Source organism: Vidua macroura, chromosome 8 (assembly GCF_024509145.1).
Source record: "Vidua macroura isolate BioBank_ID:100142 chromosome 8, ASM2450914v1, whole genome shotgun sequence".
In the NCBI taxonomy this organism is placed as follows: domain Eukaryota; kingdom Metazoa; phylum Chordata; class Aves; order Passeriformes; family Viduidae; genus Vidua; species Vidua macroura.
The window spans coordinates 11770096-11785462 of NC_071578.1; positions in this window are offsets into that span (position 1 = coordinate 11770096).

The window sequence follows — 15367 nt, forward strand, 5'->3', positions numbered from 1 at the left end:
GAGGAGTTAGCCATGCTTGCTTTTATGTTGTGGGTTTTTTCTGGGTTTGGGGTTTTGTTTGGTTTTTTTTAAACTAATAAAATTACTTATTGAGACATTTCACAAGATATGTTCGCAACATTTAAATTACAAAGACCTATCATCCTTGACAGGGATATTCAACATGTTTTGATATAAAAATTAAAGAAAAAAAGGAAGATAATTCTTTATATAAAAAGGGGAAAAACTTATTTCAGATAATTGCTTCACAAGTGATGACTTGTTATAAATGGATCAGTGCTTTCTTGCAAAGAAATACCCAAAGATATTCCTAATTAGCAGCAAGCTAATTACCACAAAGCCTCCCGTGTTCAGCAGTGACATGCTAAATCACCCCCGCTTGCAATTTCTAGAGCTTCACAAAAGCCAGAAGTGGGAAGAAGGAGCAGTGAGAGGAGTCCCCGCCTGCTCTCCTGGGAACAGGCTGCAGCTCCCACTGCTCACAGCAGACCTGGCAGGACCTCACACCCTCCCTCCCTCCAGCCCAGCTCCATCCCTTCACCCTCACTCTCTGTGCCCACCACTGCTCTTTTCTCACACCTATCCACCCTTGTCTCCCCTTCCCTGGTTTGATTTGCTGTAAGCCTGGGTATTCCAGCAGCACGAGGTAGCCAGAGCCTTCCTTTAGAAGCTTTTCCAGCCTGCCCATCAATGAGGCTCAAGCTGCCCACAGTGAGACAAGGGCATTGCTTCTTGCACACAGGTAGGTGTTTTAGCCAGGGGAAAAGAAGAAACAGAGCATTTGGTGTGCAATATTTGAAAGTTGTTTTGAGTTGGCTGTTTGTTTTTTTTTCCTAAAGAAGTTCCCAAAGAAGCAAGCAAACAAAAAATAAACCGATTTTCTTTTCCATTTTCAAAGACTGAGGTATTTCAAGATATCCCCATTAAACCCTATCCTAATCTCCACAACTTGAAAGAGAGAAAATGAGGTGATGAAGAAGACAGGAAATGAACCTGAAAAAGTTGTAAAAGTCAAAATGTTTGAATATCAACTTGCACAATGCAATTTTTTTTTTTTAGATAGAAACAAACTGGATTTAACTTTGTTAAAACACAGCAAACAATTTCAGTGGAGACAAAAGCTGCATCATGGCTGTTTCTCTCCTCTGCTCAAGCTCAGGTTCAGCATTTCTCCTTCTTGCCATCTTTGGCTCTTGAGTCACTCAGCTCAGGGCTGTGCAGACAGAGCAGCTGGCTAGGCAGAGCTCTCCTGACTTGACTCCTGATATGAAGCGGGATTGTCAGGAGGTTCCCTAAATCACAGTTCTTCTGGGGAACCCCAGACTCCGCAAATCTCCAGCACATGGCACTAACGATGCTGCTGGCCCAGCTCCTTGGAGCTGGAGCACCACGAGCCCCTGCTCCTCTCGGCCCGGCTGCACTGCCTGGGGCTGCCGTGGAGTTGGCAACTGCAGGGTGAGCTGCCCCAGAGGCTCATTCACAGAAAGAGCTTAATTTAGCCTCTGAATCACCCTGCAGAGGAGACGGCTGCTCTCTGACTACAAAAGGAACTGGAAGGATTAGCAGAAAGTTTTCCTCAGTGAATCCTCATCCCCAGTGTCTCACAAGGTCTGCTTCAGGGCTTAACCCACACGGCCCAAATCTTCAACTGTCCCTGCAGGCCCTATCAAGCAAACAGAACAAAAACAGCTGGGACAGAGCAGAGTAGCAGGAACCACTTTTGCTTGTGCTACACACCATCCCAGATAAAACATCATCAAAATTCGGCCCCAAAAGCCGCCTGTGTTCCCTGCCTGGGGACCAGGCTGAGCCCAGGGCTCCATTTGAAGCTCAAGGACAAGCTCAGCCATGACCCAGACATGCAGCAGCTCTGAGGCTTCCAGAGGCACAGAGTGACCCCACAGCCTTCCAGTCAGCCCTGCACCCACCTAAAAATCCACACAAAGTCACAGATCACTTGTCTTGCTGCTTTATAAAAAGGATATTGAGCAATCATTAAATCATGGAGACAGAAGGGAAAAAAAGGTTCCCAGACTCCAGCTCTCAGAACAACCTCACACATCCAGAACATCTCCTTGCCAAAAGGAAAAAGCTTGATAAGGATATTAACAGCTGGGATGGGGACTCAGGAGAGCTCTCTGTGTTTCTGTTTTATTTCCTGGAAATTTGCTAAGGGGTTCTCTTGGGCTGATAAACTTCAAGGACAGGGTCTACAAGCTCACACTGTGGGCCAGTCTGTTTGTGTCCTCCTCCACAACCTTTTAAGCTTGGCACATTTGAAAAAAGTGCTGAAGGAAATCTGCTCTCTGCCCTTACCAGGGCCATGCAGTTGTGGCTGCAGAGATCCCTGCCTCACAAAGCTTGTGCTCATCTACAACAGACACATCCAGAGGGAAAGGGGCTTTGCTCCTTAGGGATGGGCAGGTCAGTCCTCTCAATTCTCTGCATTTCTATGGGCTCGAGGCTGATGTGGGGAACACAGCCTTGTCCTCTGCCCAGGGGAGAACAAGGAGAAACACAGGAACTGCTGTCAGTGCTCCACAAGGAGCCAGAATTCCCCATCCATGACAGCATTTACCCACTTGTAGCACCAGGTAGGATCTGGGCTCTGCTGTGCAATGAAAGCACAAGACAGATTCTGACACCACATTGTCTCCATCAGGGTAAGTCTAGGTTTTATTGATCTGAGATGCATTGGTGGGGACTGATCAACAGCTGCAAACCCAAGCCAAGAAGTTTCTGAGGTCCTTCTCCATGCCTTGTGTCTGCTCTTTGTTGTGCCACACTGAGAAATAATGGGCAGCTGTTGCCTTCATATAAGTGCCACTGAATTAAACAAATTCCATTCAGAAGCCGTGCCACAGGCTCCACTACATGACCTGAAAAAATCCCATGCATTAAATCCCATTGCTTTTACCGGCTTTACTTCTTGCAAATGATTGGAAGTGTAAAGCAATCTGACAAAGTGAATGTTTTGCAGATCAGATACTGTTCGTTGCAGAACGTTACAGCTCCTAAATTATTAATATTAAAAAATTATGTGTCCCAGAGCTGCTCATTTCTGGAGGAGGGAGAGTAGGAGGGGGGTAAGAAGAAAGTATTGTGCTATTACAGGTTATTTTTATCCAATGTTTCTATGCTTCTGTCATTAGCTAATTGATGACACAGCCTGTTTAATATTATGTCTGCCTTTGGTATTTATAGCTCACCAATTACTGTAGTATCTAGGTGCTACTAACAAGCTGCTCTCAGATGAATTTGGATGCTCATGAGTGGATTCTTTGGCACAAGGAAGTGAAACTTCCTTGAAGTTAGATGCTTCATACTAGCCAAGGATTTATTGACTAGCCCACTTAATCATGCATCCAGTTCATTGCAAAGTGCAACAGCAGCCACCCCCAGGCACCTTCAGCATTTCTGCTGCACTTCTCACCAGGGGTGTCTGAGACATAATTCTGCAGTGAGACACCTCTGAGTATCATCATTTCCTTGAGCAGACCCTGGAGCACTCAAACCAAACTTTCAGATATTTGATCCAAATACAAAATCCCTGAGAGAGGGAGAGAAGGGAGGCCAATTTCCAGGCATATTTCCAAGTGAAATACCTCCCAAATATCAATGAGATCTTTTTAGTGGAATTCAGAGCACCAAGCCATGGCATCATAAGCTATGTGAGGTTTTACACTTGTGGCAGATGGCACTGACCTTTGGGCAGTGCTGCTGAAAGAGAAGTGGTACTATGCACACTCAGAGCAACATCTGAATGTCAAAATTGCTCTCAACTCTGACAGACAGACACCAAACAGCTCAGTTCGACCTTTGTCCAGAATCTCTCATTGCTACAGTACATTAGCAGGGAAAAAAAGATGTGTCTCAGACATATTATTTTGTCTTTCTACCACCTACCCTACAGCTTCCATCTGATGATGACACATTCATGGTCCCAAGGACATCATGTCCACGAAGAGCTTCCTGTTTGAGATGCAGGTCCCTTGGGCTGTGAGCCGTCAGCAGGTCCTGTTGGTTTGTGGGACTCAGTAGCACAAGGATTTAACCATTCAAGACCCATCAGGAAAAAGCCCCAGACAAGAGCCTACCTTCTTCCAAGTCCTACAGGTGGCATGCACAGGAGTGGTTACCTGCAGTAAAATGGCAATTTTCTGTTACTGTAAACAATGTCGGTGCCTATGTATTTCATTCCTGCCTTTACTGAGTAAATCTGAGAAATAATGAAACACGTGGAGAACATTTGAACTTCCATTCTACTGAGTAAAAGCTATATAACATTAACAAATCAAAAAGCATTCCTTCCCAAATAGCAAAATGCCAGGCCATTTACATTAGCCATGCTCAGATTCCTGCTGTGATTGGTGTGTAATTGTCCATCAGCAAGGAACAATCTCTCAAAATTAGTGCTTGTCACAGAGCTCCAGACTGCCTAGAGCTGCACTTACCAGGGCTTATAGCCTGAAATGCACAGAAATCTGCTTTTAACCCCAAATGAAAGAACACCCTTTCTGGTGCATTCTCTCTGTAGCTGCCCCCTGCCTCCTTTTCATTTCTCTTTCATGAGGGAAAGTAATTTGGCCTTAAAAAAATAAAAACTAAAAAGAAAATCTTTCTTTCACAGATCTGGCATGTTGTGAAACAGCTTCATGTGACCCACAGATTGCTGTCCCCATAAGATCCATGGGGACTCCAGGAGCTTGTGTCTCCCACTGCAGCACTACATCACAGTACAAAGCTGCAGATACTGGATAGAGACAAGTTATGAGACAGCACTGAGGCTCAGTGGCAGCTGAAGGGGACATTCCCTTCCCACCACCAAGCCAGCTCCTCAAGGCACCCACCACAAAGCTTGGTCTGGCCAGGATGTCCCCCATCAGTGCAAACACTCCAGCACCAAGGCATTAGCTGCTCCTACTCCTTTCCCCCACTTCTAGCCAGAAATTTTGTCATGGAGCTGAGAGCACCTCGCTGTTGCAAGTTTTGTTAAAATAAGCACTTGAGGAGTTTCAGTTTCAAGAAGCTGTCACATTCTGCCAAAATGCATTTAGTTAGAAAACTCCCAACCAGCTGTGATAGCATTCAAAATTTCTTTGAATTTTCTTCTTCATTCATAAAGACTGTCAGTATTTTTAAGTTAGAAAGTGACTGAGAAAAGTTTATATGCCTCCAACGTTGCTTCCTTTAGCAGCAGCTCCCCAACAGGAAAAACAATAGCCTTAATTTTAAAAGGGAAAAGGAAAGGCTACAGAAATATCAATGGAGAAGATTAGGTGGACTGGTGAGGAAAAAGGCACAATTAGTTCCTGTCAACACCCAAATTATTTCTGTGGGATCTTCAAGCTAAGGCAGTGATGGAGCAACAGTGTCAGTCTGTGGAGAAAGTAGCTTTGTCCTTCTTCATAGTCCAGCACATAGCCAGTGGCTGAGCCTTGTCTCTAGACTTTTCCCCACTCTGAGGTTGCTCTATTTCATGCCTTGTTTTCCGTGGCTCTTATTCATTTTTAAACCTTCCCTAAGAGCACACAAACATTTGTGGGGCTCTTCAGAAGCTTACAAGCCTCCCACAAGTACCCAGAATAAACTAATCTCTAGCAATTAGATGGAGGCATTTTGCTGCTTTCAGTTGGTTGCAGAAGGAAGCAGAGGAGTAGTTCTGCTGTCTCTCTGTACTCGTATCACAGAAACAGCATTTATCAGCAGAGGAATTGGCACAATAGGTCAAAACAGGAGCCTGAGTAGCCTCTACCCAGACAGACTTTTCAGGTGGAGCAAATCAAAGTAAAGGGCAAGGTCCTGGAGAAGTATTTGCTTTAGCAGCTCAGTGTTAATCCGTCAACAGCTCCCCTGCAAGGCTGTAGAGCAAAGCCAGAAGAGCTGGGTCCCTCCCGGAGCGTGCTCTCCTCCCAGCAGGGCACACAAAGTCGCATCCTCTGTGCACTTAGGGCTGAGCACAGTGCAAGGACTGAGAGCACGTTCTCGGCACTGCACGGCAACGGGGAGCAGCCTCTGACCCAGACAGCGAGGGGAAGGGCAGCTGCTGCACAGGAGGCAGCGATTTTCTCTCCCAGCACGCAGCCCTGCCTCAGCCTGCCATGATCGCAGCGCTCAGGCTCCCCCTGATGAGCCCTGCCTCATCTTTAACACCAAAAGGAGCAGCACAGGCACTGACCCTGCTGGAGCAGAGGGATCAGCACCTGCCCTCAGTCTGGAGAAAGGCAGATCTGCCGTGGCATCAGTCTCCTCTGCTTGTGCACGGTGTAACCAGAGGTGGGAAAAAGCCTGGAGCATCTGGGGACAGCACAAGTTATGCCTGTCTCTCAGTCCTGCTGCAGCCCTGGCTTTCACGGTGCTCCTGTAACCTTCCATGAGCCATTCTCCAGGATGTGCCATCTCCACAGCAGCCTCAGCAAGGGACTGAGCATCTCCTGTGTTGCAACCTTTTTACCATGCTGGGCAAAGAAGGATCCTGCCACGGCTGCAGTGACCAGTTCACCCAACCTGTGCACAGGATAAAGCTCATGATCTTCCTGGGCTCAGGGGCTTTGTTTAGAAAGCACTATTCATCACCTCTGTCCAAATCAAGTCGACATGAGGACATGTGAAAGGACAGCCCAGCTGTACCAAATCAGAAGAAGAAGAAAGAACAGAGCACTACAGGTTTTACTTCAGTTTGACAGGGGCTAAATAATCCCCTTGAACTGAATCAGGCATTTGGAGGAGTTGAACAGTGATGTGCTGACACACCTTGGCACTGTGTGTTAGAGGATGGATGGAGAAGAGCTCCCCCATGGGTGGTACAAGGCTGCTCCCATTTGTCCCAGCTCCTGGACATTTTCTGTCTCAGGCAGGACACTGGTCAGGATGTCCACCCCTTACACTGCAACACTCTCATTCCCTGCTCTTTGACCAGCACCCTTCTGCTCTGGAGGTCACAGCAGTGCAAGTCTCCGCAGAGAGGAGCTGACACCAGCACCAGCATCCTGCCCTGCCTGCAGTTCCTTTGCTCTACATTTTGCACAGCCCAGACAACCCAATACAGCAACTGGAACCTGAGCTAGATAAATGGCCAAGCTATTTCTCAGGATTAATCACCCTTAGATATGTTGCATGAGACTGCCACAGCCTCCACGGCTGGTGAGGTATTTGCTGTCTCAACTCATTGGGAGTCAGGAAAATGAAGCAGCTGTGTGAGCTATCCCATTACTTAGACAGTTTGTACTGAACCTGAAGTACCTCACAGGGAGACAGCCAAGAATTCATCCTTCTGTTTTAATAGTCCTACCCCTCATCATAGTGTAGGAGTCTGAAAAATTACAACAAAAATCCTCTACAAAGACAGTTAAAGTGTCCATTACTGCCCTATGCAAATTCACTGTTTCCAATGGAGAAGCCCTCAATATACTCATATTTTTTTTCAATGTGACCTTTAGCTCTAAAACAGATTTTTCCCAGGGTTATGTCAGCAGCAATTCCTTGCACAGATATTCCATTCAAGGAATGCACGGGGTTGGGATAGAGGCAGAGGAGGTTAACTCTGCTAAATTCATCACACCAGAGAAGCTGAAGGAAACAGGACTGAGATAGACAAAGCTCCAAGGATATTCAGTGCAGTGCCTGGATGTTCATCTTGGTTATGAGAGGGGAGAGCCAGCAAAGCCGCAGGATTGCAGTTTTTGGAAGAGGTCAGCTCCTTCCCTGCACTGGGGCTCTCTGGAGATGCTGGAGCAGCAGGAATCCGAGACTGGAGATGCTAAGCTGAGTGCAATCACTCAAACTTTTCTAATTTAACTCAGTGCAGTTTGCCCTACTCTGAGCTGTTGAGCTTGGAAGGGGAGAGAGGCCAGAGAGGAGCCTGCAGTTTTGATTTCCAGACCAAAGAGGTTTAATGCAAACTTCAAACAAACACATCACCATCACATCCACCACCAGTCTGCATTTCATCCACCAGTAGGGAAAAAAAGAGTAATAAAATAACTTTCAACTTGAGAGAGGCTTCCAGAAACCTACCAAGAAACAACTGCTGCAGGGATGGACCTCCAAGCCCACCCCTGGCCAGGGGCACCTGACACAAGGAAATCCTTAAGAGCTGGTGCACAGCCAGCCCCCAGCCATGGAGCTGAGACAGCCCTACCTTCACTGGTGAAACCCAGCCCCTTACAGCAGTACCCTGTAGCCACAGTACAGTCTCTCCAGTCACACCACAAAGGCACAAAGCCACCTTCCTACTGCTTAAATACCTCTTCATCACTTCTCCTTCCCTGCTGCTCCTCCCTGCTCTCTCCTCCCACCATCTCGTTTTCTCTCTTCTCCGCAAACCTGCAGCTTCCACGCAATATATTTTGGGGTATATTAAGGATAAAAGAAGCAGAAAACAAGGGTGTGAGTCCTGCTCCAAAAGGAAGAAATAAAACCAGCCTCCCTATGCTTACAGTGAGAGCAGAGGGGTACATGCAGCCACTGGCAACAGGGCTTCCACAACAACTTACACTGCATGAAAGTACAACGATTACATTATTGGCTAAAAATCTGTGTTTACTTTTAGCACAGATGATAACTGCTGCCAGCCACGTTTATCTCCCCACAAATCAGATGTTAATGACGATGCAGCAGCTCAGCCACCAAAACATTTGTTGGGGTGGTGTCTACATGGGAGGCAGCAGAAGGCAAGAGAGGAGGAGGTGGGGGCCCAAGCCCAGGGCCCCTCTGTACACGCAGAGCTGGTCCTGCTGCCCTGGCACTCTAGTGCTGCTCCTGCAGGCTCCCACAGCTCTGTTCTTCCCCTCTCTTTCACTAAACCCTCCACATCTGGGCCTGAGCCACCCTTACAGAACCCACACAGCCCATTGGGATCTGTCTCAGTAGACAGGATCCAAATACTGTTGCCATCTGCTTTAAAACTGCTGCCAGGCTGAGCTTGTGTCAAGCACCCAAATCCAGGCTGGAAGGTCACAAGCCCTAGGCTGATGCAGTTACCCCTGGACCCTGGATACTCCAGGGAATCTTGGCAGCAGGCAATGTGAGGCATCCTGTCTTTTAAATATGCGCTGTGCATGGGTTCATCACCAACACAATTATCTTCTAAGTATTTATGTCATTTGCTACAGCCCTCCTCAATAAATCAGACTGCAGCATCAACATCAAACCATAAGGGAAGATCATTTTATACAGAAAAGCAGTGCTTTAAAATTGCTTATGACTGCTGTATTAAAAAAATAATAAAAATAAAAACTACTCATAGTTCCAAAACAGTGATGACGTTGCTTTTAAAAATGATTTAGATATTAAAGAAAAATAATATCCCCAGAGGGGATAATTGCAAAAATGCAACAAAATAAAATAAAAATTAGGCAGAGGATGGGAAAATATATCTTCAGCTCTGTAAATCAGAACTTTCCCATCCTAAACACACAGCAGTGCTGAGAGCAGCATGTTGGCATAGCTGTGCTGTTTTCCTTGAGTTCTTAACACACTTTTGGTTAAATTAAGAAAAGTGACATTCAGAATAAAAGCATGTTGTGCCCCTGCCTGAGCAGTCAGGGAGGAGAAATCCTGTCAGCAGCAACATGGCGCAGTCATTTCTCACCCAAGAGTAATGTGGTCCTGGGTGCCTTGAAGTCTCCTGTTGTCATCACTGATCCCAGGCAAGAATCAGGGAAATATGCACTCCACAACCAGGGAAGAACCTGCCCTGGCACAGCAGCTCTCCTGTGAAAGAGCTTAGGACTCACTAATGTCCTTTCTCTAATGATAAAAAAGTGATGCTGTTCACTTCAAGAATCAACTCCTCTGTTATTTCCCCATACCATAATATCTGGCTCTATGTAGTGCCACTTTCAATGAAGGATGGAGAGAGGACACTCTAGGAGAGGATCACAGCATTTGTGTAACATTAATAAAGACAAGTGGTGCAGAAAAGCAAACTCAATCCTACCTGCAGAAGCCTCCAAAGCAGTGAATCTGCCCCAAAATGACAGAGCAGATCCAGGAGGATGCTGCACTATTCAAAGTCCCATCACTCACACAGCTCCTTCACAGGAGCAGAGGGGCCTCCTGGCACAGGGGCCATGTGGATGGAGGTGCTGTTCACAGAAATCCTGTAAGCCAGAGCCCTCACCAGCACCTGGTGCTCTCACAGGGAAAGGCAGTGATCCTCTTCTCATCCAACTCTAAAAACAGAGTCTTTAGAGCTCATCTGGGCACTTCAGACTTGCTTAAGCCCAGAGAAGGCTGTCCTGGTGGCTCAGTCACTGTCCATGATCCTTTGTTCACTCTCCATAGCACATGCTCTCCTGAGCATCATTTTAAATCTTTGACACTATGAGGTCCTTGCAGGTCAGGCTGCTCTTAGCTGAACATTTGGCCAGTACCTCACACATGGGATAAGACTTTGCAGCCCCAGCACAAAAGAAAGATGCTCCAAAGCTCCACACTGCTCTAAACCTGCTGTGCACCTCCTTACCCCTTCTTCTCCCCCAACAGAGATCCCTGCTTAATTTTCCCATGTGGAATGCAATCATTAACTCTCACATTGCACTATAAATAAGGAACACAGTTTTGTACTGGAAACATTCTTCACCAAATTGTCAGGCAGTGGCATCTTGCACCAAACCTTTATTAAAAGTCCCATAAAAGCTCTGACAAAAGAGCAGAGTGGGCCAAGCAGAGATGGGAAGACTCTGGCAGTGCCTGAGCAGGGCTGCAGGCTCTGTGCTTGCAGGCATCAGCCCAAGACATGTGAGGCATTCCAGTGCTCCACCTGCCACCACCTGTCCCTATAACATCCTGCTGCCAACGCTGCCATCAGATCCAGCTATTGCACAGGTACAGGCACATAGACCTCTCAGCTAAGGGTGGCTTTACCAAGCAAAGCTTTACATAAGCTTGGGGATAAATCAGGAGCAATCATACTGCACCAGGTGCCCACCCAGCAATGGCAATACCCTCCAGCAGCAAAGGTCAGCCCTCGTGGTTCCACCTGAGCTGCTCAGGACCTGGTGGAATGGTGACCAGAGCATCCATCACCGGCAGAACCCTTCCAGCACTACCATGAGTGGCTCCAGAAAGGAGCAGGAGCAGCCACGAGCACCCCAGCAGACCACGGCAGACCAAGGCAGAGCTGACCCTGGCTCCACATAGCTCACACACACACAGCTGGATAAACAACAGGCACCAGGCTGTGTCACAGGCACAGTCCTGCCTCCTCTCCAGCAGACCTGGACAAGCAGTAAGGAAACAGAGGAGCAGAACCCCTTACAAAAATTCAAAGCTTCTGCACTACAGAAGCACCAAGAGGGGAGGGGAAAGAAGGGTGTTGTTACAGCAGCATTCAGAGGAAGAATTTGTGAAGTTCCCAGAAAGGAGACTTGGGGATCTGGGACAAAGATGTTAAGATTATGCATATGCTCCTCTTGTGTCTCCCAGGAGTCTCTAGCTTTGCATCCCAAATTATTCCAGTTCTTCATTAGTCTCTCTCTATCCTCTGCTCATCAAGCAAACCAAAATGTCATCCAGTTGTCAAAAGCTAGCACATATACAGTGCAAAAATATTTGCTCCCTCATGCTCAGCCTCTGTGCCAGAAAGACTCACTGCACCTTCTCTTCTCGTTCCTTATTTTAATTTCCCTAGCTGACACCATTTGGAGGGGGGATAGTTGCTTCTGCACACCCTGGCTCCATGCATTCCCTCACCTCTCAGCACCTAGAAACATGCTGGGCCTTCAGAAAAACTCCCCACCAAACCCTAGAAACTTCTCCCACATGGGGCTCACCATCCAAGGAAACAGGCTTGGCTTGGAGAACAACATCCTAAACTCACCAAGAAATAATTCAAACCCTTCAGTACAGAGGTCTGGCCCTGGATCAGCACAAACCCATGGGTTCTGTTTTAGTGCTTCTGTGGAGCAATGTTGTTTTGTTCTTTTAAAAGCTTTAAAGTTCATGTAAAAGTTTTCTATACTTTCTAATTTTTACATATTTCTACTAGTTTCTCACGCACTGTTCATGTAAATAATAATTGTTTTGCATTCTTCTTTGTGAGAGGATAGAACTGATAGACTGTTAGTTTAGCCAGCGTAGTTAGAAAAGCAGCAATTTCATCCTCCAATCCACTGTCACTTTTACAATTCTATATATTGTGAAGTCAGAAACAAAATTTGCTCTTTTTATTATTTTACATCTTAAAGTGAGTGCATGAGTTATTTCGTGCCGTAGTGCGAGCAAGACATGACCAACAGGCACCCACCCACCCCAGAGATCTTCCATCACACGGGAGCAGGGCAGCTTCCCACCCATTGCAGCAGGGGACACCCTTCCCCAGTACTCCCAGGCAGCAGAGCTCACTTGGCCCTGGAGGAAGCACCAGCTATAAGGAAGGAGCAGCAGAGCTGCTAAATGCAGTCATGAGACAGATAGCCCAGACCCCCCTGGCAGACACACCAGCCTGGAAACAAGTCCTTGCAGAGGAGAGGCAGCTTCTGCCACCCCTAAACTCTGCAAGCAAAGCAGGAAAGCCCGACAAGGTGGGGCCAAAGGGGCTTTGGCAACTGATCTGTGCAGTAAATTAGGTTTAAAGGAGGGGAGAGGCATTAAAGGGCCATAAGTGCACCACAGTGACTGATGCACAGCCCTGAGCTGTGGTTACAATCCCGTGATCCAGACGGCTCCATTAATCACCACTGCACCCACTAAACTCTGCTCTAGTTCTGGGAGCAGTTTCCCTGGAAAATGGCTCATGTTTCTAGGATTGCCAGGTCTTTACTTTTTTGGTTTCTCGTCTCTCTCTCTACTCCTCAGTTTCTTCTCTCTCTCTTTACTCCTTTTTCTTTTTTTCTTTAAATAAGCAATAAACTTATCAAAGTCCTGATGTTTGCTTATGGGTCAGCCCTTCTCACCTTCCATGATGCCCTTCTCCCCAAGGGGCTTTGAATTTGTCCCACTCTAAAAATAATTCTAGAGAAATTACAGAGGAGTTGTACTCCATCTGTCTCTGAAAGTGGGGTTTGTGCTCATATTGTTTGTCAGTGACACTCCATCGCCACAATTACCATTGCTATTTTAGCTCTCTCTGCCTGTAATGCTGATGAGAGAGCAGCAAACAGTGCTGGTTTTTAAGCTGAATAAGTCACTTAAATACATTTATACCCCCAGATCACAACATAAAGCATAAATCTAACCATCTATCATGCACTCACTTGATATGAATGCTCACCATGATATCAGGCAAAGCAATCACAAGAAAAGCATGGGATGCTTTGAGCTGCAGCTGCCTGCAAGTATTTGACAAGGGTATTAGATGAAAAAAATTCAGAAAAGGGATGAAGCATCTCACCAAGACGTGGCTTTTGCTGGGCTGATTCCAGAGGGAAAGCAGGGACTTGAAAATCTTCTTCGTAGATTTACAGCTATGCTTGTAATATTCTAATCCAGCAAGGGATTGCCCAAGGCTTGACATTGAAACTGGGTTCTTTTCTTGACAAATCAAAGAGAAAAAAATGCCCAGAGCCAGGACGCTTGGTATGGCGGACCTGCCTCAGGTTCTGCCTGCAAAGCATCTCCCATCTGCTCTCCCCAGCTTCACTCCACTGCCCTGTCTGTGCAGCAGGGCTGGGGGGACCTGTCCTCATCACTGCTGGGCCAGCTGGGAGATAACTGGGATGATGATTGGATCCTGCACACCTGAAACACTTCTCTGAGGGACTCTGCCATAGGGAAGAAATACCTTGTGCTTCCAGCTGCCTGTCCAAGATGTGATGCAGTGTCTGAGAAGGGTTGTTTTGATGTGGTTGGTGTTGGCCCCTCTCCTTGTAGTATTCATCTGGTCTGTGCTAGAGAGAGGTGAGATACTGTTACAGACCTAACCATGTCTGGTCCTAGGCAAGAGCCTTTCTCCCAGCAGGCAATTAACACAACACCTTTATTCCAAATTCCCTTCTCACTCAGCTTGAGTCCAACACAAAAACAAGGAAGATGTGAGCCATGGTGTAAAAGCTTTGTTGCCTTTCTCTTCCTCACAGGTGCTGAGAAAGAAGAGGGATGAAGGTACCACACAGTCAAGTTGGAGACAACACTTCAGCCTCTCATCCACCCTGAGGATCTCTGCTCCCAACACTTGTCTGTTCCCTGAGCAACATTCTGCCTGCAGCACATCACTGTATGGACTGTGCTTTAAATGTAGGCATTTCCTCATGGAAGCACTGTGCAGCAATCCCAGCTTTACTGTTTTTCCTAGACTCAAATAAAAGTCACCAAAGGGTTGATTTTCCCCCCAGGATTGCTGACTGCTGGCTGTGCCATCAGGCATCTGCCAAAGGGGGTTTCCCAAGGCTGCCCTGCTCTATCCCAGCCCTAGGGGAAGGCTTTCCCCACACTCCACTTTATGGTAGGCTTAAGTAAACTCCACTGGCTTCTCAGCAAAGCTGGCCTGTCCTGGTCAGCTGGGGAAGAGGACAGGAGAGGAGCACTCTGCAAAGTGGCCCAGCAACCCTGCCTAGTTCACAAGGAGGAATTTGTCCATGCATGCACCAGGCTGGGGGCAGAGGTGACAGGAGGGGACTGGGCAGGTTACAGAAGAAAGCTGATTTATCTGACATCAGGAGGCAGGGTTGTATCACAGACCCCAAAGCTCCTTTGCACTGTGCTCAGGTGAGTTTTAGCTGAATTTATGACACAAAAAGTCTCAAGTTTCCATCCTCAACTCCAGAAAAAAAAAATCTCAGTGACCTGTCTTGCCCATAGTGCTCACAGAGCACCAAAGATGGTCACTGCATCATGCTTTGCTTCTTCTCTAAAATTCAGCTCCAACCCAGGCAGGGCAGATGCCTGGAAAAAGGCAGAGGCCAGTCCTGGGGTACAGCAGTGAGCACCATCACTCTTTCCCCAGGCAGACCTGGGGCTGTTTGGATGCATCAGCTCAGGGACTAGAGGCAGCCAGGGGCAAAGTGGGTGCAGCCCAGGGACACAGGATGGTGCCGGGGAAAACAGAGCTGGCAGCACATGGAATAAAAGAAAGTGAAGAAAGGAAGGTCCCAGCTGCAAAACTTGATCAAAGCTCAGCAGAAATCTGCAGGCTGCCAGTAAAGGGAGCAGGCAGGGGAGAGGCAGTGGGGCCAGAGGGCTCTGGAGTTGGCTGCCAGCTTGCACTAAAGAAGATAGGAAAGAAAAAAAAATCAGTTATCCCTCAGCCTGAAGTAAATTACAAGACACATCCCTCAAGAGCACAAGGTGAAGCTCTTGATCAGACAAGCAATGCTGGCATGTAATTCCCCTTGATATCAGCTGATTTGAATTTTAGTGCTTATGAAGGGTGCATGACTGACAGCTCTGGAAACTGCAGGCATCTGTTCCCGTGCAGGAGCAGAGC